General features: G+C 43.0%; 1 protein-coding gene across 1 annotated transcript in view; it reads right to left on the bottom strand.

Moving 5' to 3' along the window:
• Positions 1-387: 387 nt before the first annotated feature.
• Positions 388-24,282, bottom strand: part of dtd1 (D-aminoacyl-tRNA deacylase 1) — a 176,978-nt gene continuing 153,083 nt past the window's right edge. The window contains exon 6 of the mRNA XM_063056263.1: positions 388-2,166. The gene's annotated coding sequence lies outside the window, so the exon portion shown is untranslated. The remainder of the gene's footprint in view (positions 2,167-24,282) is intronic.

Genomic DNA, 24,282 nt, shown 5'->3' on the forward strand with positions numbered 1-24,282 from the left:
TTATTTATACTGCTTTTATTGAAGAAATTATTGATTCACTGTGTCGAATTCCAAAAAAGCAAAGGGCCTGAAGCACAAAAGAACCACTAGTTTACTTATAGCAGAATGGCTTAATGAAACAGCATGGTGTAAGGACAATATCCCACATACCATCAGCCTGTTAATAGGGCAATATCCCACACACTCTGCATGGCGATAGGACAATATCCCACACACTCTGCATGGCGATAGGACAATATCCCACACACTCTGCGTGGCGATAGGACAATATCCCACACACTCTGCGTGGCGATAGGACAATATCCCACACACTCTGTGTGGTGATAGGGCAATATCCCACACACTCTGCGTGGTGATAGGACAATATCCCACACACTCTGCGTGGTGATAGGGCAATATCCCACACACCAGCAGTGTGGCGATAGGGCAGTATCCCACACACTCTGCATGGTGATAGGGCAGTATCCCACACACTCTGCGTGGTGATAGGGCAGTATCCCACACACTCTGCATGGTGATAGGGCAATATCCCACACACCATCAGTGTGGCGATAGGACACTATCCCACACACTGTGCGTAGTGACAGGACGATTTCTCACACACCAGCAGTGTGGCGATAGGGCAGTATCCCACACACTCTGCATGGTGATAGGGCAGTATCCCACACACTCTGCGTGGTGATAGGGCAGTATCCCACACACTCTGCATGGTGATAGGGCAATATCCCACACACCATCAGTGTGGCGATAGGACAATATCCCACACACCATCAGTGTGGCGATAGGACAATATCCCACACACTCTGCATGGTGATAGGGCAATATCCCACACACTCTGCGTGGTGATAGGGCAATATCCCACACACCATCAGTACAGTGCAAGGACAAATTTGTATACATTTTCAGAATGTTGCAAATATCAGTTCCTGTACACTGCCAGATTTATATGGTACATTTCTTAATTGAATGCTCCAATGTTGTGATCAGAAATTTCTTTGCCTTACAAATTTACAAAGTTAAAACACAAATATATGAAAGAGCCCTTTAAATTTGGTAAGTGAAAGGGAATAATTAAAATTTCTTCAGAAACTTGTCTCATTTCTTTCTGAACAGCCACAGGCAGTTACAGTACGGAGTCTCTTAAAAAGCAGTGAAAGGCGTAATGTGAATGTTACATGTGCCCACTGTGACTTTTGCTGACTTTCAATTTTCCCTTGGTTTTGTAAAGGTCTATTGTTTAAAGAACTAGTATCAAACCTCAAAGGTTTGTTGCTGTGTTTCAATTCTCGTTGCTGTCTTCTTTATAAGGTAGCCCTTCTATTTCTATTCTCATATTAATATCTACCCCTGTGTTTACCTTCCAGAAGTACAATTACGCTCTGTGGGAAACCAAAGGGCAGTAAGCTCTAAACGCATTTACAGAGTAGAGATCTGGGTTGAGCGGGTTGGAGTGAACATTATCAGGAGAAGTTTAAGAAGACTGGGGCATTCTCTTTTATTTAAAGTCAAACTCACAACTTCTGCTCTACACTCCAGTAATCTGTGAATCCCAACAGGAAATCAGATATTGAATGGAAAAATGGTGGGCTCTTATCCAGCACCTTGCCCTGATCCAGCGTGGTGCAATTTTCCATGGATAACGCAGCTGTGCATTGCACAATTGTTTCTCACACCAAACTCATCAATCAGTCCTTGAACTGCTTTGTGCTGGGTTATCAGTCTGGTAACTGGCTGATCACCAGGCTCGGTTAGATGGCTGTCACTAATTGTGCTTGATTGGCTTGAAGAACAGGCTCCATTAAAAAAAGTCGTAGCCAACCCAATTTTGTGCTATTACTGCTAAACCTACCGTAGAAACCAACATTCACAAATTCTTGTGGAAAAAGAACAACTGTAAATATCCTAAAAAGTACTTTCAAGAGATCGCAAGAGCGATCGGGGTTAAAGATTTGTGGGACTTGATTCTCAACAACTTTATTTGTAGCTACATTTCAGGTTTCAAGAGCTCAAGTTACTTTTTCATTTAATTTTTCTTCCTCTTCTCTACTTCCGATGCCTTACACAATGAGTGGAGGTCAATGCAGTTCAAATATTCCATGACATCGGGGAGGGATCCATAATCCAGTGCAGTGTTCCCAAAAGAAAGTCTCTTAAAACCTGTCATTACTTTAAAGAAAGAAGAAAAAAAACAGAAATCAGTGGTATGCTGTGTACGTTTTTAACAACACTCCCACACCTCCCAATCCAACTCATCCCTGCATTAAACCTTTAGTCAAAGGGATGCAGTGAATGAGTATTCATACAAAGTGAACAGGTCACCTCCACTTGCTGGTGTTGGGCAGTAGATCCTTTCCAATTCCCACTGCCGCCAGAATGACAGCACCCAGCTGTGATTCCTAGCAGCACCTGGTCTTGGTCTTTTCCCAATCCTGCTCTCATTTTTGGAGCCCATTAAGAGTTACAACTACACGGTCCCTCCAAGCACCAGATCTGGACTGGACTGGACTTGAGCTTCTTGCATTCAAAACAGTTGTCCAGGGCTCATAGCAATGATATGCTAATTCAGTGGACATTCCAGATGTTCTGCAGGAGTCTCCAAGGAAATTGGGCTTCCCTTTAGGCTCTGGATCCCATACATTGAAATATAATCCCGATTTCAAGTACAGAAGGTGCCCTGAAGAGAAACATGAATCACCTTCCAGACAGAAAAACATGGGGTGGAAAATACGTGGCATCTCTTCTCGATAACTGAAAAATACATCTGTGCCGCCGAGCAGCTGAGGGCAGTGGAGTCTGAAGCAAAGGTTGGCACAGTAGGAGTGATGCTGCAGGGATCCCAAACTATGGGGGAACAGTGACTCCCCTTCTGTACTCCACGCCCCTCCCTCCATTGACAGGGTCGAACTCTGGCTTCACCGGGCCTCTCCAATTGTCAATCCTACAGGAACACTCCGACAGCCAGCTCAGCCATGCTTCCAGGCCGCCACAACTGTTATGCAGTTGAAATGTTCGTGAGATCTCTGACAGTCACGCACATTCAAAAACGTTATTTAAAAGAAATTAGCAATCAAACTACTAGAAAGGAAGCAGTAGAGATTGGCCAGGATGTTGCCCATGTTCCTTTCCTCCTCCTACCCATCCTTCAGGGATGCTACCTCTTTAATCACCTTGCCCATCAGTCACCCATCACTACCAAAACTCTTCACCCTCCCCACCCCAACCGTGGTTCCATCTGTCGATTGCCCAAGCTTTAAAGTTATGAAGAGAGGCTATCTTTGGGACAAAGGAGAATGAGGGACGGTATTAATGAAGGCATACAAAATGAGAGGTTGAGATAGTGCATGCAAAAACAGAGACATTTCCATCAGCAGAAAGAGCAGCAGCCACAGCGGGTGGAGTTAAATAACTGGGAGATGGATTGGACAGCAGTTGAGGCACCTAATAGACTGGTGGAGACAAAGGCCCTCGTCACATTTAAAAACAACCTGAAGAGCCACATAACAAGAGATATGCAATGGAATGAACATGGGTCGTTTTTGATAGGCTGGATACAACTGGCCAAATGGTCTGCTTCAGTGCTTTCAAATTTCACACTTTTTTTTAGGTTAATCACACTGTTAGGATACTAATAAAAGTATTAAAAATAAAAAACAAAAAAACAAAAAGAAACTTCATGCATTTTAATTACAATCAATCCAAACTAATTACCTGAACCTAGAGCAATTGAAAAGTAAAGAAACTAGGATTAAGGAGGAATTTCAGAAAATGACCCCCCCACCACCCCCATCCCCAGCAGTGAAACAGGATCCAAGGAGGGAGTGCTCAAGAGACCAGACTGAAACTAATAGGTTGTAGGAGCTGCTGGAATGTGGATCTGGAGGAGGTGAAATAGCCCAGCAGGATTTAGGCAATAGATCACACATCAGTCAGCACTGCAGCAAGAAAGCTACAGTGGCCTTGATTCTGACCTTGTGAACTGTCTGTAGAGTCTGCACATTGTCTCTGTTTCCCAGATGTTCCAGTCTCTTCCCAGTTTTATTTTTATTGCAATACAGCGTGGAATAGGCCCTTTCCCCTTCAAGCTGCACCACCCAGCAAACCCCCCAAATTAACCCTGACCTGTTTGGCACGCACTAGAAGGGCCGAGATGGCCTGTTTCCGTGCTGTAATTGTTATATGGTTATATGTTATATAATCTTAGGGAAATTTACAATGACCAATTGACCTATCAACCAGTACGTCTTTGGAGTGTGGAAGGAAACCAGAACACCCGGAGGGAACCCACACATTCACAGGGAGAGCGTGCAAGCTCCTTACAGTATCTTCCATAGCGGAAGATGTGCCGGTGGGTTAGTTGCCTCCTGTAAATTGCTCCTGGTGAAGGCGAGGCAGAGGAGAATCTGGGAGCAGTTGTTCAGCATGTGAGAGAATAGGTGAGAGGGAAATAACCCCACAGTTAATTAAAAACAAAAGAACTGTGCTTACAGTGCTTTAATGTGCTTTACACTTAGTATGGCACATTCAACGTTCACAGATAAGTCATGATCAAAGTACATATATGTCACCATACACAATCCTAAGGTTTGTTTTCTTGTGGGCAATCACAGTAAATACAAGAAACACAGTAGAATTAATGAAAGACTGCACCAAGCAGGGCGAACAAAGAACCAGCGTGCTAAAGATGACAAACTGTGCAAATACAGAATGAATAAATAAATAAATAGACAATAAATATTGAGAACATGAGATGAAGAGTCTCTGAAAGTGAGTCTATAGGTTGTAGGAACAGTTCAGTGATGGGGCAAGTGAAGTTGAGTGAAGTTATCCCCTCTGGTCAAGAGCCTGATGGTCAAGGGGTAATAACTGCTCCTAACCTGGTGGTGTAAGTCCTGAGGCTCCTGTACCACCTTCCCGATGACAACAGCAAGACAGCATGTCCTGTATGGTGGGGCTCCTGAATGACAGATGCTCTCTTCTGTTGCAGCGCTCTGTTTAGACGTGCTCAATGGTGGAGAGGGCTTTACCCATGATGGACTGAGCCAAACACACTACTTCTTGTAGGATTTTCCATTCAAAGGCATTGGTGTCTCTTTAACAGGCCACGATGCAACCAGTCAATACACTCTCCACCACATCCATAGAAGTTTAACAAAGTTTTAGATGCTTGCTCTTTACATAATTACACTTAATTAAACTTTATCTGTAACAAGCAGGACACAACCAGTCCTCACGGAGGGGGGCGGGGTGGAATCAGAGGTGGAGAGGGTCAGCAACTTTAATTTCCTTGTGGCGTCATCATTTCAGATGAGCTGTCCTGGGTCCTGTACTGGTTGTGTCCTGCTTGTTACGGATAAAGTTTGTCAAGCAGGATCTCTCAGTGGCAGCCATTTTAATTCTAATCCCATTTCCTATGCTGACATATCAGTCCATGGCCTCCTCTGCTGCCAAGACGAGGCTACTCTCATGTTGAAGGAGTAACATCTCATATTCCGTCTGGATAGCTTCCAACCTGACGGCATAAATATCAATTTCTCTACCTTCTGGTAACTTTGTTCCCCCTCACCCCTTCTCCCATTCCCCATTCCGGCTTCCCTCTCACCTAACCTGCCTATTACCTCCCTCCGGAGTCCCTCCTCCTTCCATTTCTCCCATGGTCCACTCTCCTCTCCCATGGGACTCCTCCATCTTCTGCCCCTTTGCTTTTTTCACCGATCACCTCCAGCTTCCTGCTTCACCCTTTCCTTCCCCTCACATGGCTTCACCATCACCTTCCAGCTTGCACTGCTCTCCCCACCCCCACCACCTTATCTAGACTTCTCCCTTCCCCCCAGTCCTGATGAAGAGTCTTGGCGGAAACGCTGACGGCTCACTCTTTTCCATAGATGCTGCCTTCTCTGTGGTAATGTGGACGCAAGTCAGCCAGTTAAAGAACATAACCACGGTGGGCTGAAGAGGCCTATATTGAAGAAGGGTGTTTTCGATTCGCAGCATTTGCTTATCGTTGTGGGCACCCTCTGATGGTATTTCAGAATATTTGCTTCCATAAACATGGTTGATATTACAAACTGAAATAATGGCTGGTCTGAAACATCTGCTGAGCACTTTTCTGTCATCTCAAACATTGCTACATAAACGGTGAGTCCGATCACTCGAGCAATAGGACAGGATTGCTGAGATTATATCATGTAACTGGGCAGATGGCAGATCAAATACTTGCCTTAATTTATTCCACTGAGAGAAACCAAATGACATTTATAGGACTGATGCATACTGGTTTCACTAAACAGACCCTCTGCAGGCATGAAAAAGTTCAAAGTCAGACATGGAAAATCAACTCTCTTGAACGCATTCCCCAGTCAACGGAAATAAATAAGGCTGGGTGTCTGCGATATTCATTATTAAAGAGGACAGTCAACTGTTAGCAAAATGCAGCTTCTTCTTCAGACCCCACCCAGGCAGCAAACAGTGATCTACTTAAAATGGAAACGATGGATCCTTTATCATCAGCAGGACCGTTAAACAACCATGTCCACAGTGACTAACCAAACACCAACTATCCTATTCTCTGGTGCTTAGAGAAATAGAGTTAAACTGCACAGAAATTTCCCTTTGGCCCAAATCTCCATACCGACCCAAGATGCCCATCCAAGCTAAGTCTCATTTGCCATCATTGACCCAAAACCTTCTCAACCTTTCCTATTCAGAGACCTGCCCAAATGTCGTTTGGAAGTCTTTTAAAACTGTTAATGTACACTTTGTCCACAGTCTTCTGACACTGACCATGAAAATATCCATCTACTTAAATGTTGTGAATGCCTCTGCCTCCATCACCCACCCAAGCCATGTGCGTTCTAGATTCCAACTACCTTCTCACATCTCTTTTTACCCTTTCACTCCTCACCTCAAACCTATGTTCTCCAGCTTTAAGAAACTTGATATAGGGTAAAGTTTCTCCCTGTACTCCATCATGCTCCCTGTTATTGTGGAAGGAAAACAAACACACCCTTCTCATCCTGGAAGCACTTCATCCCAGGCAGCATCCTGGTGAATCTCCTCTGCACCCTCTCCAGTACAATCATACAGTACGCAACCCAAACGTATCAATGGCCCAGCCAATGTTTTTTCTTTATTTGTTTATCGAGATACAGCGTGGAATTGGCCCTCCCAGCCCCTGAAGCTGTGCCATCCAGCAAGCCCCGACTTAACCCTAACTGAATCACGGGACAATTTACAATCACCATTTCACCTACCAACCTGCACCTCTTTGTGGGAGGAAACCAGAGCACCTGCTGGAAACCCATGCAGTCACAGGGAGAAGATACAAATTCCTCACAGATACCAGCAGGAATTGAACTGGGGTCACTGTTCTATAAAGCACTGTGTTAACCACTGAGGTAACATGCCGCCCCAGTTTTATAATGTTGTCCAAAACCTGCTGGAATATTTCACATTCTTCAAGCTCACATTCCACCAAATCCTCATTTAACCTCCTTGACTTTGGTCCCTCATGCACGGTTTTCTCCGACACTCTTCTCTCTGCTAGGACTGTACACACCAGCTTTGTAGCAAAAAAAAAGCACAACAGCGTCCCTTCCATCTCAGGCAACTGAAGAAATTCAGCATGGGCCCCCAAATCCTCAAGACTTTCTAAAGGGGCACCATTGAAAGCATTCTGACTGGCTGCATCACCGCCTGGAACTGGAACTGCACCTGCATCAACCTTGATCGCTGGGCACTGCAGAGAGTGATATGGACAGCCCAGCGCATCTGCGGATGTGAACTTCCCTCCATTGAGGACATTTACAGCAGCAGGTGCAGAAAGGCGGCCTGGAAGATCATCGGGGACACCAATCATCCCAACTAAAAACTGTTTCAGCTGCTTCTGTCTGGCAAACGGTACCACAGCATTAAAGCCAGGAGCAACAGGCTACAGGACAGCTTCTTCCTACAGACCATTAGACTTCTAAATTCACATGTCTGTACATTGCGATGGAGTCATAACCCAAAGATTTTCACTCCCTCGTGTTGTGGGATGGATGTAAGATTTAAATAAATTCTAAATTCTAGTGGGTGGCAAAGTTCTGAAATGACTCTTTAACCTATAGGGCCTCCACTTCTAACTTCTACATGAAAATCTTCAGTCAATCCTCCCTCCCAAAATCTCCTCCTTTGGATTAGTAGCAATTTTTGGCTACAAGAGAACTTGGGACAATATTTCAAGGCTATATATAAATAGAAATCATTGTAGTTCTCACTCCCACCCCATGAACTTTTCTTCTGGGCTGAAAAAAAACAGAACATATTCCCTGGGTAGTATTCTCTTGAAATGACCCGTGCAGCTATGTTGACAGCTTGCAATTTTCTTTTTTTTTTTTTTTAATTTTATTTTTATTTGGATAAGGAATTCACAATTATCATGCACTTTTTTCACACATATAACCTTTTCCATTTTTTTATATGTATAAAACTACAATTATTTATACATTCTTAAGTACACATTGAGATGATATAAAAGGAAAATAAACATTTAAATAGATAATTATGTACTGTGGTAAATCTAACCTATTAGGCTAAGTAATGAAATTAGTTGTTAAGAAAAATGGTAATAATAGTTTCCATACAACCCTTCTGGACCATTTCCACTGGTCCAAAATGTTGCATACAAGCCTATATACCAACCATTGTAGGTGTTTATATCCCAATTTGTTCGTGCTTGTTCCTGCCCACAGACATAATCATCCAATCCCTATGTACTTATTTACTTAATTTTTTCATTTTTTTTTGACAGCTTGCAATTTTCACTACCACTGGCAAACCAGCTCTGAATGTTTTAAAGCCATTCAGATAATCCTATTAGTCAACCGTGCCTTTGTGAGTAACACCATTGCTTCCAAGGTAAGTGGCCGGGTTCAAGTCCTTGGTACAAACATCTAGATTGGCCCTCCTGAACTGACTGTGCGGTGAACTACTAGAGAAACCACTAGTTGGAAAAGGTATTAAACATCGTCTGCAGTGAACGCAGTAGCACTACTTTGAAACAAAAGATAATTCTCTCTGGAGTCCAGAACCTGCAGAGAAAGTCCACAAGGATGATTCCAGGAATGAAGGGGTTAACAAATGAGGAGTGTTTGGCAGCTTTGGGCCTGTACTCACTGGAATTCAGAAAAATGCGAGGGGGATCTCATTGGAACCTACTGAATGTTGAAAGAACTAGATTAGATTATTAGATTATGAGGACACTCAGTCCTCATTTATTGTCAGTTAGAAATGCATGCATTAAAAAATGACACAATGTTCCTCCAGAATGATATCACAAGAAACACAGGACAAACCAAGATTAAAACTGACAAACCCACATAATTATAACATATAGTTACAACAGTGCAAAGCAATACCGTAATTTGATAAAGAGCAGACCATGGGCACGGTAAAAAAAAGTCTCAAAGTCCTGATAGCCTCATCATCTCACGCAGACGGTAGAAGGGAGAAACTCTCCCTGCCATGAACCTCCAAGCGCCGCCAACTTGCCGATGCAGCACCATTGGAAGCAGCGGACTCTGAGTCCATCTGAAAACTTCGAGCCTCCGACCAGCTCCTCTGACACAGTTTCTCTGAGCACCGCCCTTTGCCGAGTGCTTCGACCCTGCCCCGGCCGCCGAGCAACAAGCAAAGCTGAGGACTCAGGGCCCTCCCCTCCAGAGATTCTCGATCGCGCAGTAGCAGCAGCAGCGAAGCAGGCATTTCAGAAGTTTCTCCAGATGTTCCACTGTGCTCTCACGTCTGTCTCCATCAAATCAGGATTGTGCATGGCACCCTACTTGACAAATAACACACATCACCACCGGAGTGGCTGCTGCGAGCTGCGTCGTGCTGCCATCTTCTCCCCCCGACGTAGATAGGGTGGATGTGGAGAGAATGTTCCCTATGGTGGGGATATCCAGAACTAGAGGGCACAACCTCAAAACTGAGGGGCAATCCTTTAGAACAGCAGTAAGGAGAATTTTTTTTTTAGCCGGAGAGTAGTAAATCAGTGGAATGCGCTGACACAGTCTCCGGTGGAGGCCAAGTCCGTGCGTATATTTAAGGCGGAATTTGATAGTTTCCTGATCAGTCAGGGTATCAAAGGATATGGTGAGAAGGCAGGTGTCTGGGGTTGAGTGGGATCCGGGATAAGCCACGATGGAATGGAGGAGCAGACTTGATCGGCTGAATGGCCTAATTCTGCTCCTATGGTCTAATATTTATGCACAGCTCAAGATGTTTGTGGCAGCCTGCTGTGGGGCACTGTTTGGCCCGTGACCTTTATTATAATCAAAAGAGCACTTTTAACATACTGCACTGCTTGTAAAGCACTTAGGAACACTGAGAGAATCACCATATAGATTCAATTCTATCACTGTTTGACTTAAAAGCGGGCAAAAATTTGGGCTACGAAATAAGATCATCTGTTAATTTGCAAAATTCAAAGAGCATTGGTGGAATTCTTTTTTAATTAATTTTCCACTTATGTAATGTGGATCACTGGCAAGGCTGTTATTTGTTGCCCAAACTTAATTACCCTTTTCAGGGAATAGTGAAACCCCCTCGGAAAATGTTGGGAGCTGGAAATGGATGAACTCTGGTTCATTTGGGAGGCTGAGGGGTTGATAGACAGGACATACAGATGGGTACGTGCAGGACACAGGTGACTGGATGACCATCAGGAGGGGTAAGGGGAGTGCAGAGTACCCCTGTGGCCGTTCCCCGCAACAAAAGGTGATACTTAGGATACTGTTGGGAGGTACGACGTAGTAGAGGAAAGCAACATCGGTCAGCCCTGGCACCGAGCCCGGCTCTGTGACTCAAAAAGAGGCAAACTGTAGTGACAAGGGAGTATTACAGGAAAGGCAGATGAACTCATGGGGTAGATCGGCACATAGAGTTATGATATTGTAGCATTAGTGAGACTTGGTTGCAGGATGGGCAGGACTGGCAGCTCAACGTTCTGGGGTTCCTTGTTTTAGACGTGATAGAGCGGGAGGGATTAAAGGGGAAGAGAGGCATTACTAGTCAAGGAAAACGTCATGGCAGTGCTCAGACAGGACTGACTGAAGAACTTGTCTAGCGAGGTGTTAGGGTGGAACTGAGAAATAAGAAAGGTATGACCACATTAGTGGGATTATATTACAGATCACCCAACAGTCTGCGGGATTTAGAGCAGCAAATTTGTACAGCGATCACAGACTGTGTTGCAAGAAGCACAAGGCTGTGATAGTAAGTGATTTTAAACTTTTCACATAATGACTGGGACTCCCATACTGTAAAAGGACTAGATTGGATCGAGTTTGTCAGATGTGTTCAGGAAAGTTTCCTTAATCGGTACATAGAGAGAGTGCAATTCTAGATCTCCTACAAAGGAAAGAGACAGGGCAGGGGACAGAGGTTTATGTAGGGGAACACTTTGCATCTATTGATCATAATGCCACTAGTTTCAAGGTAATTGTGGGAAAGGATGAGTCTGCCCACGGGTTGACATTCCAAATTGGAGAAAGGCCAATTTTGATGGTATCAGCAAGGATCTGGCAAGTGTGGATTGGGACAGGCTGTTTTCTGACAAAGGTGTACTTGGTAAGTGGGAGGAGGCCTTCAAGAGTGAAATTTTGAGAGTAGAGAGTTTGTATAAATAAAAGGCAGAGATAACAGTTCAGATGCTGCCTGACCATTTGTGTACAAGTCACTTAGATCTGTCTGAACACCCTCACAATGTTTCACTCTCTCAGAATTTAAATTATCAGGGACATTTTATTTTCCAGAAGTGGATTATCTTGAATTTATCCAACATTGTGTGTAATTATTCCAGAATGAGGCTCTAACATTTAAAGAAACAATTTTAGCTCTTTAATCATGTTGAAAGATGGCCCAGAGACACATCCTTATGTCTGAAAGAAAACTATGCTTGCAAATTGCTGTAAATACATTCTCACAATGAGTAATAGTCATACCTTTCTGACAATAAATTTTCCATTAGTTTATAGTCCAAATCGTCATTTTATAGATTATATCTTCAGACCACCTTTCAAGATTAACTAGAAGCTCCTGGTTTTATGTGATTCCCAACAATTATACAGAGATACAGTATAGGAACAGGCCCTTCAGCCCACCAACTGTGCACTAACCAGCAACCACACAATAACACCAACCCTATATCAATCACAATTTGCATTCTCAAACTTTCTCATCAACTTCTCCCGGATTTTACCACCCAACTACACATTATGGGCAATTTGTGGCCAATTAATCTACCAACTTGCACCTCTTTGGGATTTGCAAAGAAACCAGAGCACCCAGTGGAGTCTCACACAGTCACAGGGAAATCATGCAAACTTTACACAGACGGTACCCGAGGTTGGGATTGAACCCAGGTCTCTGGGGCTGTGAAGCAGTGGCTCTACCTGCCATCTTTGCTTAAGTTCAATCAGTGGGCCAGTAACGTGCACTGCAGACTACATGCAGTCTACACCTGGATTAATTTATTATGCTGAACGGTAAGCAGGAAATGCAGTATTAAGTGCTCTGCATGTAATTATCTCTTTTTTTTGCTGTTTCATTCATGGGATGTTCAATTCGGAATTAAGCTAGAGCAGTCGAACAATTGTGCAGGGCCCTGGTTAGGCAGCTCCTGGAGTACTATGTAGGTTTCATTTCCTTTTTGAGGAGGATATAATGGAGATGGTTCAGAGAAGGTTGAATAGATTGGTTGCTATGACACAGTTGGTGTCTTATGAGGACGAATTGAACAGATTGGGTTATGCACGTGAGTTTGAAAAGATAAAGTTATGCAGGAAGTATGCTCACTCCTCTAGTGAGGAAATCTACAACCAGAGTACATACTTTCAGAATTTGGGGATACCTATTTAAAACAAGGACCAAGGAGAAGCGTTCTCCTCCCAACCCTCTCAGTTTGAGGACCCCAAATATACACCTCCCACAAGATAAAGAAATGTCTCATCTCAGTCATTAATGGCTAACCCCTTACTGTGAACAACACTCAAAAATTACTGGAGGAATTCAGCAGGTCAGGCAGCAATCTATGGAAGGAAATAAACACTTGACGTTTTGAGTTGAGATCCTCATTGGGACTCTGCCTGACCTGCTGAATTCTTCCAACATTTTGTGTGTGTTGTTCAATATCTCCAGCATCTGCAAAGTATCTCGTGTTCTTCATCATGAGATTGTAGCTCCTGGTGCTAGACACCCTAGTCAGGGGAAGCATCAAGAATATGAGAATTTTGAGTGCTTCAGTGAGGTCACCTCTCATTATTTTAAACCCAAGGGGATATAGGTGCAGTCTCCTTTATCTCTGCTCCTAGAGTAAACTTGCCATCTTAAGAATCAATCCGATGAATCTTTGCAGCACTCCCTCTATCACACATATATTATTACTTAGCTCCAGAAAATGGACCCGGCAACACTATTCCAGGTGCCATCTTAATAAAGCTCTATATAATCCCAGCAAGCTGGCTCTCACCTTGCATTCAAATCCTCATCAAGAAGAACGCTTGTGTGCAGGTCAGCCAGGTTTCTCTGAATACCAATGTTTTTCAGTCCCACACTAATTAAATTCTCTGCCTACTTACGAACAGTAGACAAACTCATATTTTATTCTCTCTGCTGTGTTTTCCACCCATTCACTCAAGCCACTCTTTATTTCTTTGAATCTTTTCCACAACCTTCTCGTACTGTGGCCCAGTTTTGTATCTCCGGTTAAGTTGGATAGATCACGGCTGCCCTTCACCATCCAAATCATTGCCGCGGATTACTAAGACCTGGGACCACCAGCTCCACTACCTCAGGCACCTCATCAGTTACGATGGTCACCCAACCCTCCTCAGTCCTTTCTGTCAGTATATTACACACTATCCCATGTGCTCCAGTTTTGTTTAATAAGCTCGTTAAAGTCATTGTGAAGGTCCAAGAAAACTACACCCTCTGGCACGACCAGATCCGCTGTTGCAACATCAAAAACATTCTGTAAGGTTTGTCAAACATGATTGCCTTTCATAAATCCGCTCTGAATCTGCTCAATCCTATTTTTCCCGCAAAGCACACATTTTATCATTTCCTTCATAATAAATTCAAACATTTTTCCTAACATCAGGCCAGCTGGTTTGCAATTCCCTGTTTTCTGACTCCCACCTTAGATAGTTGGGTTACACTGGCTACTTTCCAAATCTATGGAATTTTGGAACATGATCACAAATGCATCTACCGTCTCCACAAACACCTCTTGAAAAACTTTGCAATGTGCATCATTGGAGTTCAAGGGAATCATCACCTTTCAGACACATTAACGTTAATAGTTTTGTTTTAATTGCCTATTTTTTTTCCAGCTCCCCAATCAATCCAGACCTAGAGATGCTCACACTTCTGAGAGGATTTCTGCATTTTCTTCCATGCAAGGGGACACAGAATATTTCCTCTGCTCTTTAATTGCCCAATATAATTTCTCATGTCTCAATTTGTAACTATATTTTGCTGATCTTTCCCTTTTATGTACCAATAAAGACTTTTACAGTCCAGTTCTAAGTCTCTTGCCAGAATACTCTCTTAGCAGCACAGACAAAATGCTGGAGGAACTCAGATCAGGCAACATCTATGGAGGGAAATAAATAGGAGACATTTCAAAGTCTCAGCCCGAAACATCAAGTGTTTATTTCCCTGACCTGCCACGTTCCTCCAACATGTTTGTATGTGTAGCTCCAGATATCCAGTATTTGCAAAATGTCATGTGTCTCCAGAATACTCTCATACACTCTTTTCTCTTTCTTCAACTTCATAGTCTCCCTCTGCCAATATCAGAACACTTCCCAATCCTCAGGGCTTAATGCTCCCTTTGATATTATAAGGCTTTTCATTTGACTGTTTACTATTGTTAACTTTTCCTGATAGCTTCCTACTGGAGGCTTGTGCCTTTAAATGACATATTTACGTAAAGTCTATGCCAATTCTTTAAATGTAGACTACTATCGTTTCCCAGTCTACTAATTCCAACACACTCCTCATACAGGCATTTGTTTTGCTTAGGTAATATGAACCTACCCACAGTCAAAGTCCCTTAGATCACATTTCTTCCCTAATCTGATGTTTGGCCTGAACAACAACTGAACCTTTTGATCATGTCTGCATACTTTTATGCATTGAGTTGCTGCCACATGATTGGGCAATTACATATTTGCATTAATGAGCAAATATACAAGTGTACCTAATAAAGTGGTCACTGAGTGTAGCTCAGACTAAACTAAATCATTTTCAATTTTTTTATACAATTCAATCATATCATGATCACTCATCCCCAATGGCCCCTTAAGTACAAGATTGTTAATTAACCATTTCTCATTGCACAATGCCAGACTTAAAATGAGTCTGTTCTCTCACTGGAACCTCGATGTTGATACCGAGCATCCCTCTTTCACACACTGGGAATTCATCGTTTCCACTGCTGTTGGCCATTTTGTTTGCCTAATCAATATGTAGATTAAAACTCCCTGATGATTACAGAATTAGCCGTTACACACTCTTCTCACTTTCTAATTCATATTATTCTCTGCATCACTAGTGAAGAAGACAAAGAAAAACTACCAATACTTTCTGCTCCTTGCTGTTACTTAGTTCCGTCCAAACCGATTCACACTCTTGATAACCTGCGTTCCAATCCTTTCTTTCTACTGCTTTTATCCTGTTCTTTATTACTGTGGCTATCCCTCCTCCTTTCCTAATTCCCTTGTCTCTTTAAAAAGTACCCAGGCTATCTAATTCCAACATTGGTCATTCTGCAAAGGCTATTAGATAGCACCTATAAGGAAGGATATGCTGTGACAGAGGGAGAGCAGTGAAGGGTCATCAGACTGATTCCTGGGATTGAATAGTTCGTTGTATTGGGAGCTATTAAACAGACTGGGTCCATACTTCACAGAGTTTCAGAAAAAGATAGCAGGTCTCAGCAAAGCTTACGAAGTCCTTAATGGTTGTTGCAGATTTGATTATTCCCAGTCAGAGTAGCAGAGGCCACAGTCTCCATTTGGGATAGAGAGGAGCTGAATATATTTGCACCGAGTATAGTGCGTTGCAGGAGTTCGCTATACAACACATCCGTGAAGGATCAATCTCAGTATAAAAAAAGTCAGACACTGGTAGATCTTTACATAGTAAGGGAATCAGGGATATGGGTTAGAGCAGGAAAGTGGCACTGACTAAAAAGATTTACTAATGAAACTCAATGTAAATTGGAGGCATTCTTTGTTAAGCACCTTTGCTCCATCTGCAAAAGCATTATTTCTAGGCAACCAGCCATTTTAATTCCACTCTCCATTCTCACTGCAGCATGTCGATCCATGGTCTCTTTTACTGCCGAGATGGGGCCACTCTCAGACTGGAAGAGCAACGCCTCATTTTGCATAAGAGTAGTCTCCAACCTGACAGCATGAGCACTGATTTCTCTAACCTGGGAATTTCTCCCCCCTCCTCTTCTCTCTTCTTCCATTCCCCATTCTGGCTCCTCTCTTAACTCATCTCTTCTCCTCTCCTGCCCATCACCTTCCTCTGGTACCCTTCCTCCTTCCCTTCCCTCTGTGATCCATTCTCCATTCCTATCAGATTCCTTCTTCTTTCTGCCCTTTAACTTTTCCACCTATCACCTCCCAGCTATCACTTCATTGCCCATCCACCTACCCATCAACTGGCTTCAGCTATCACCTTCCAGCATGTACTCCTTCCTCTCCCCCACCTCCTTATTCTGGCTTCTGCTCCCTTCCTTTCCAGCCCTGGTGAAGGGTTTCGGTTTGAAACATTGTCTGTTTATTCCCCGCCAGAGATGCTGTCTGACCGCCAAGTTCCTCCAGCATTTTGTGTCTGTTATGCTGAACTTCCAGCATCTGCAGAATCTCTTGAGTTCTAAAAAAGATTTGGATCTTATTGAATGACAGAGTAAGCATGCTGGTCAGGATGGTCCACCCATGTTTCTATTTCTTATGTCCTTTAGTTATATCAATCCTTTCACTTAAGTCCTCCCCTCCCCACTATATCGATCAGTGAGCATGGGAGCAGCAGTATAAAACAGGCACAAGACCCCTGTATCAATACAGTTTGTTCACTTGCTTCATTAGATCCCTGCTTCTTCCAAATGATTCCTGTTTTTGCACCTACTGTTTCAGTTTGGCACAGAAATTCGGTGTGTGCAAGAACGCAAATGGAGCTGCTAGTCGAGGTGAAACCTAAATCTGAAACTAAATCCCCAAATGTAGATTTCCCCCATTAGGTGAAACACCCTCCCAAAATCTTGCACATTTCAATCCCTCACTCTCTCTTCAGCTCCCACCGCTGGCTGTAAGGACCTTGCGGATTCTCCATGGATTTCCTCCGGGTGCTCAGGTTCCCGCCCACTGTCTGAAGACGTACCGGTTGGTAGGTTAATTGGTCATTGTAGGTTACCCCATGATTAGACTAGGGTTAAATTAGGAGGCTGCTGACCAGCGCAGTGCTAAGGGCCAGAAGGGCATATTCTGCACTGTATCTCAACAAATAAATAAATGTGTTTATTTATGTGCACGGCAACAGGCTGCCACCTGAAATACTGTGGGTGGAGATGCCACTTCTCTCCAGACTAAGCCTGTTAACTTATTGTACCTTTGGTCACACCAGGTTAGCTTGGATAAGTTATCATAAGGATAGAGGTAGTATGCCAACCAACCTTCTGCATTCAGACTATCAGAAATCTGTTGCGATAATTTATCATGGTCTGACATTTAGCTTCTAAGTTATTGTAAAAGGTTTTAAAATTCATTGCTGTAAAATCCAATTGCCTTAATGTACAAGGGCCAGAAAGTGAAGATCTATATACGATTAAAGCTGGAGTAATGCTAATTGCGTGTCTTTGCATTTGATGATGCAAACTTATGGGCAGAGCTTTACAGTCGGTGTGTGGAAGAATGCAAGTGCAGCTGCTGGTTGAGGTGAAACCTTAATCTGAAAATAAGTCCCCAGGATGTAGATTCATTCCCCCACTGGGGAAACATCTTCCCAAAATTTTACACATTTCAATTCCTCACTCTCTCTGCAGCTCCAATACGCATGACCCAACCTGCTCAATCATAAAATATCACGTAAATCATGGTAGCATTGTGGTTAGCACAACGCTTTATGGTATCAGCGACCCGGTTTCAATTCCCGACGTTGGCTAAGGTAAGGAGTTTGGACATTCTCCCCGTGATTATATGGTTTCCTCCGGGTGCTACGGTTTCCTCCCACAGTCCAAAGACATACCGGTTGGTAGGTTAATTAGTCACTGTAAACTATCCCATGATTAGGCTGGGGCAGTGATACCCAGTGGGGGTGGTTACATGTCCTAAGGAGGTGCTAGAGGAAACTGAGGTCATCGGCGGGGTGGCCATTCAAGGTTCTTGATGGGGCGGTGATGCACTATCAATTACTCCAAAAGACTGGAAGTAGAGTAAATACTGAAAGGCTTTTATTAACAGTAAAATGGGTCCTCATCCATGCTGTGTCTGTCCTGGACTGAGGGAGGAGGAGCAGTGGCACAATCGCCTTTACTCAGGGGTCTGTGGGAGGAGCCACAGGAGCAGTCAGCAGAGGGGCGTGTCCAGATAGGTAACCCAGTTACAACCTATATACATGGTTTACCACAGGCGGTAAGCGGCACCCTAACTTAAGGCACGAGATTTGACCGGCCATTAGTAGATCAGGCACTTCCAAAAGAAGGAAAAGGCATTGAAACACAGGAAGAACCATAGCTCTGCAGGTGGTGAGCATTCAACGTTTCAACGCGTCTGAAATCTCATCGAACCCTACCAACCGAACTGATGCATAAATTGAGTGCCCAACAGTTCCCTTTGACTCATGGCACAGAACAAGTTCGTGCATTTTAAGAGTTGGTAATTCAAATACACCCTCTCAACTTTCTCTACAGATCTACGGAAAACAGCCAAGCAACGATACAGCGCTGATCGGAACCAAACCGTGAAATAGAGCCCATCAGTCAACCTGCCGACCCTGAGGATTCCTCTTGAGGTGTACATATATGTGCGGTCAAGAACCATCTTTGGGGATCATGAGACCTTACTTGATTGGTCAATCGCGCTAACTGGAACAGTATAAAGGTAGCTTGCTGAACACCAGCTCTACTCCGACTAACAATCAGATTCCAATCCGAATCCCTGTCAACGTAATTTTCGCTGTTGTGATAGTCTTCATCTTCGCCTCACCATTCCTTTGCATGCCGTTACCATCGTTCCATCGGTGTCAATTCATTCATTCGCTAACATTCTATAGAGATTCCCAGTTTGTGTTAATTTTTTATTTTAATTTAGCCCTGTTAATGATGGATAAATACGTACGGTGCAATCTATATTGCTCTTAAGGTGGTGAAGCCTTGAATTCTAATCCTATTAAGAAACAGAAACTACAGACAGTGCGCTAATATAATGTTACATACCTGGAGTATGGTTTTATTCCATTGCTTTCAGATCAGCGATGCCCCATGTGTCTTATTTGTAATACTGTACTGTCTAATGAAGCCACGAAACCATCAAGATTGCAGGAACACTTCCATAAAAGACGCTCTGAAAGGGCTACTTCTGGTAGTACTCCGTTCCAAAAGATGAAGGAAGCATTTGAAAAGCATTGTACCCTCGAATCATTTGCCAAGAAAGCTAAAAATAACCTTGATAGTGGTCTCTTTGCTTCTTATAACATTTCCAAAATGATAGCAAAGTGTGGAAAATCCCATAGAATTGGTGAAAGACTAATAATACCTGCTGTATCAGAAGTGCTCACCACTGTTCTCAAAATGGATACCACTATTTTAAAATCAATTCCTCTGAGTAATAACTCTGTAGCCGTCCTAGTGATAAAACGTATGAAGATATTGCACAGAGCTACAAAAAACAGAATTTCGGATATAACTGGATGAGTCAACTGTGCGAGACAATGAGGTGTTGCTAATGGCATATGTACGGTTTATCAAAATGGAAAAGTTTATGAAGAGATTCTCTTTTGTAAAATTGTTAAAAACAACTATCAACACAGATCAATCTGCGACAAACTCAAAATGTACATTAAAGAAAAAAGTATTGCAATCAGGAACATGATTTCTTGCGCAACAGATGGAGCACCAAATATGACAGGTCACCATGCTGGCTTAGTGGCATTTATGAAAAAAGAAATTCCAAGTCTGTTTGCAATCCATTGTGTAATTCATCATCAACATCTTGTAGCCAAAAACCTCAACCAGTAACTTTTTTCAAGCATGACTCTTGTAATATCTGCTATCAACAAAATTAAAGCTCATCCATTAAATAGCAGAATATTTCACCAGTTATGCCCAGATAACGATGAAGAGTTTGAATGCTTACTTGTTCACACTGAAGTGTGTTGGCCGTCAAAAGGCTGCTGCTTAAAACATTTCTTTGATCTTTTTGACACTGTGGTTAAATCTTTGCTCAAAGTCAACAAGAGCTTAGGAAACAAGATTGAAATTCTACATGGAGATGTGGTATACCTAGCTGATCCAAATGACAGAATGAACATTCTAAATATGAAACTGCAGAGTGAAAATTTCAATTTAATGCAGGCAAATAGTGCAATGCCCACTTTTATAGGAAAATTGGAAATATATGAGCAAAACATTGGGAGAAGAATGTAAACAGTTTCCCTGATTGGAAAGTATGGTACTCTCTTTCACAGACTGTGATTTGCAAGAGAACTGCTGACTCCTGCAGTCTCTGAAGAATTATTTTCAGAATCGAATCAAGGATTTGAACGATCTGGAAATTCTGAAATGGGTAATTATCCCATTTCTTTGCAAGGTGGAAGAACAGGAACACTGCTTGCAATAAGAAATTATCGAAATTCAGAATGATGAAGCAGCAAAATTGCTATTCAAGAATGTCAGCTTTTGTGGTATGTGGCTACTCTGTCATATGGTTTGCTGGTCTTTGGAGAAGAGCCAACTGCTCTTCATTGCACTTCCATCCTCTTACCTTTTTGAAAGAGGCTTCAGTGCAGTGAACCACATACTCACAAAAAACAGAAACCGCTTGGACATTGTTACACGTGGGGACTTTAGGCTTCTGCTGTCACAACTTGAGCCAGATATTTCAACTCTTGCTAAAAACCATCATGCTCAAGGATCTCATTGATATTGGAGCTGCTGTACAGTACATAGGTAGTGTAAGCTGGGTTTAAAGACAAATAAAAGTTTAAAACAGATTCATTTTTCTCATGATAGCATATGGTAGACATGTTTTTACACTACGGGGGTGCCAGGAAGTATTTTGTGCCTAAGAGAGGTGTTGGCAAGTATGAAGGTGCTTCATGGGGGGCGTTAGGCTAAAAAAGGTTGGGAAACACTAGGCTAGGGTTAAATCGGAGGCTGTTGGGCAGTTCTGCTCTGTATCTCAATAAATAAATCACAGTCACAAATTTTCTCTGAACCACATCCATTACACATACACCCCCTATAAAAAAGAGGGTAAATAGTGCCCTACACAGTTGTCCTGGTGCAGACTGACTCTACTCAAACTTGATTCAGAATATCCCATGAACAAATAAGTTTAAAAAGTTATCTTTATCCGCACTCCACTGATGTTATATTTCTGATATTTGCTACATTTCCTTACTGATTGTTCAGCATAGTTGATGAATCAATAGGCAGACTACATGTGGTTTGCAGCACACCATTACTGGTCCAATCAACAATGGAAAAAGTATTCAAGGGTGACACAGTGACACAGGTAGTCAGGCAGTGCCTCACTGCTCCAGAGACCTGGGTTCAAGAGACTCCTGGTGCTCACTGTGTGGAGTTTGCACGTTCTCCCTGTGACTGTGCGCTCGGGTTTCCTTCCACATTCCAAAGAAGAGCAGGCTGGTTGACTGGCAGGGCGGCATGGTAGCACAGCTGTCGGTATAACCCCATACAGCGCCAGCGGTTCAATTCCCGCCACCGTCTGTAAGAGGTAGGTACACTGTATGTTTTCCCTGTGACAATGGGGGCTTTCTCTGGGTGCTCCGGTTTCCTCCCACATTCCAGACATGGCTAGTGTTAGTAAGTTGTGAGCGTGCTGTGCTAGCACCAGAAGCACAGTGATATGTTGTGGGCTGCCCCCAGCACATCCTTGGACTGGAGAATAAAATAAAAATGGGGCAAATATAAATGGTGATAGATGGATGATGCAGGCTTGGTGAACTAATCGGCCCATTTCCGTATGACTTCATGGCTCATTCACTCCAGAAGCCTGATGTTTTGTGCCAGGACAGCTGGAAGAGGTCCGCTGGGCTGTTAACTAATTAACTTATTTATTAATTGAGGTACTGTGCAGAATTAGCTCTTCCAGCCATTCGAGCCACACTGCCCAGCAACTCCCAATGTAACTCTAGCCTCATCATGGGACAATTTACAAAGACCAATTAACCTACTAACTGGTACGTCTCTGGACTGTGGCAGGAAACCGGAGCACCTGGAAGAAACCCACACATTCCACGGGGAGGACATGCAGGCTCCTTACAGACAAAGCTCCAAACTCCGACGCCCCAAGCTATAATAGCATCACACTAACTGCCACGCTACCGCGGGTTCAGGGAGAGAGGCCGGGATGCATTAAGGAATGGAAGATCATTGGGGAATGCACTGGGGAAAGAGAAATAAGCAAAGGGAGCCAAGTGTGTGAGGCCAGTCTGTGGCAGCTGAAGTTGAAACTTGCAATGAGAAGGCAGGAAATGTGAGCCTTCAACACAGAAAAGATTTCCACGTTGATAAGGAGTCTCAGAGAAACTTTACTTCCATGTCACTAAAATTTGATTATGTTTTCTCCTATTCTTGTTGCCAACCTCTCTGGACTTCTACCTCCAACCCCTCCTGTGTGGACTTCCAAACGTCCTTCATTTTTGATAATCCAATATTTGCATGCGGTTAATTCCTCTTCCAAGCCTGTTGGTGCTGACTCCCTAGTAGTGTGCACAGTTTGGCCAGGTGAATCATACAGCCGTGAGCATGCACACAGTTTGCCACCCCCACCTCCCATGGAACACTGTCACTTCCAGCTGAAGTGGCCTGCAACATGGGAAGAAATTCACTCCTAGTGGAAGAAGCCGAGAGCCTGCTCCATTTCTCAACTTTAATTGGATAGTTACCAAAGCAACTTTCACAAAGTGTCTACACGCAGGATTAGGGAAGCAGGGTAAATTCTGAGTGGCAACTGTTAATCCCTGAAATCACTTTATTAAATAATTACATTTAATGAAATATCATAAACACTTCAAAACAATTTCCCAAGAATAAGAGCTTATCCCGACACCTAACTAATTTGTCAGATAAGCCTGTTAGACATTTCACACAAGTGCACAAATCCTGAACAAGATCTCCTACAACTTGTCCTGCTTTCACACCCACTGACAACTTGTTCTCAAAACGAATTAACAGCTTCCATCTCAAGCAAGAACTCAGCTTTAGCCTGAAGCAATCCACAAAAACAGGAAATTCTGAGAAAAGCAGAGAATACCATTAAGAAATTATGTTAGCAACATATATTTTACAGTCAAAGACTGTTGAGGAAAGGTGCAGCTACAATTGTAAAGAAACAAGGAGCAGGAGACTTTAACCTATCACCCTATTTTCCTTTTTATTTGTGACCTTAGTCTTCTCTACACAGTCTTTCCATTAGTCTTGGGCTATGTCCACACTACGCCGAATAATTTTGAAAACGAAGCTTTTTCTCTTCGTTTTGACTCTCTGTCCACACTAAAATGGAGTTTTAATCCCCTGAAAATGGAGATTATCAGAAACGGACTCCAGAGTGAATAAATCTGAAAACGCCTAATATCTGTAGCAGTGTGTATGGGGTAACCGGAGCTTTTTAAAACCGCAGTCATGATGTGTCCGAACAGATGGCGGCAGCCTGGCATTTCATTGTTTTCTTCTTATTATTATTACTATTACTACTTTGTCGCCAAACAATTGATACTAGAGCGTACAATCATCTGCACTTCGCAGAACCTAACAATTTCAGAACAGACGGCAACAAGACTGAAGCCAGACGAGTTAGAAATGTACTCACCAAATACTTTGACCCATAGCTTACTGAATAAATAAGTATATTCACTTTGCCGTTTTCTGTCCTTGCTTGTATGAAGGTGGTTTACCTAGTTATGCAAGTACTTCTCTGACAATAGATGTGTAACAGCCTAATGTAACATTGTATGGAAATACAAGATAACACTGATGCAGACATGTTT

This window comes from Mobula hypostoma, chromosome 8 (assembly GCF_963921235.1).
Source record: "Mobula hypostoma chromosome 8, sMobHyp1.1, whole genome shotgun sequence".
In the NCBI taxonomy this organism is placed as follows: domain Eukaryota; kingdom Metazoa; phylum Chordata; class Chondrichthyes; order Myliobatiformes; family Myliobatidae; genus Mobula; species Mobula hypostoma.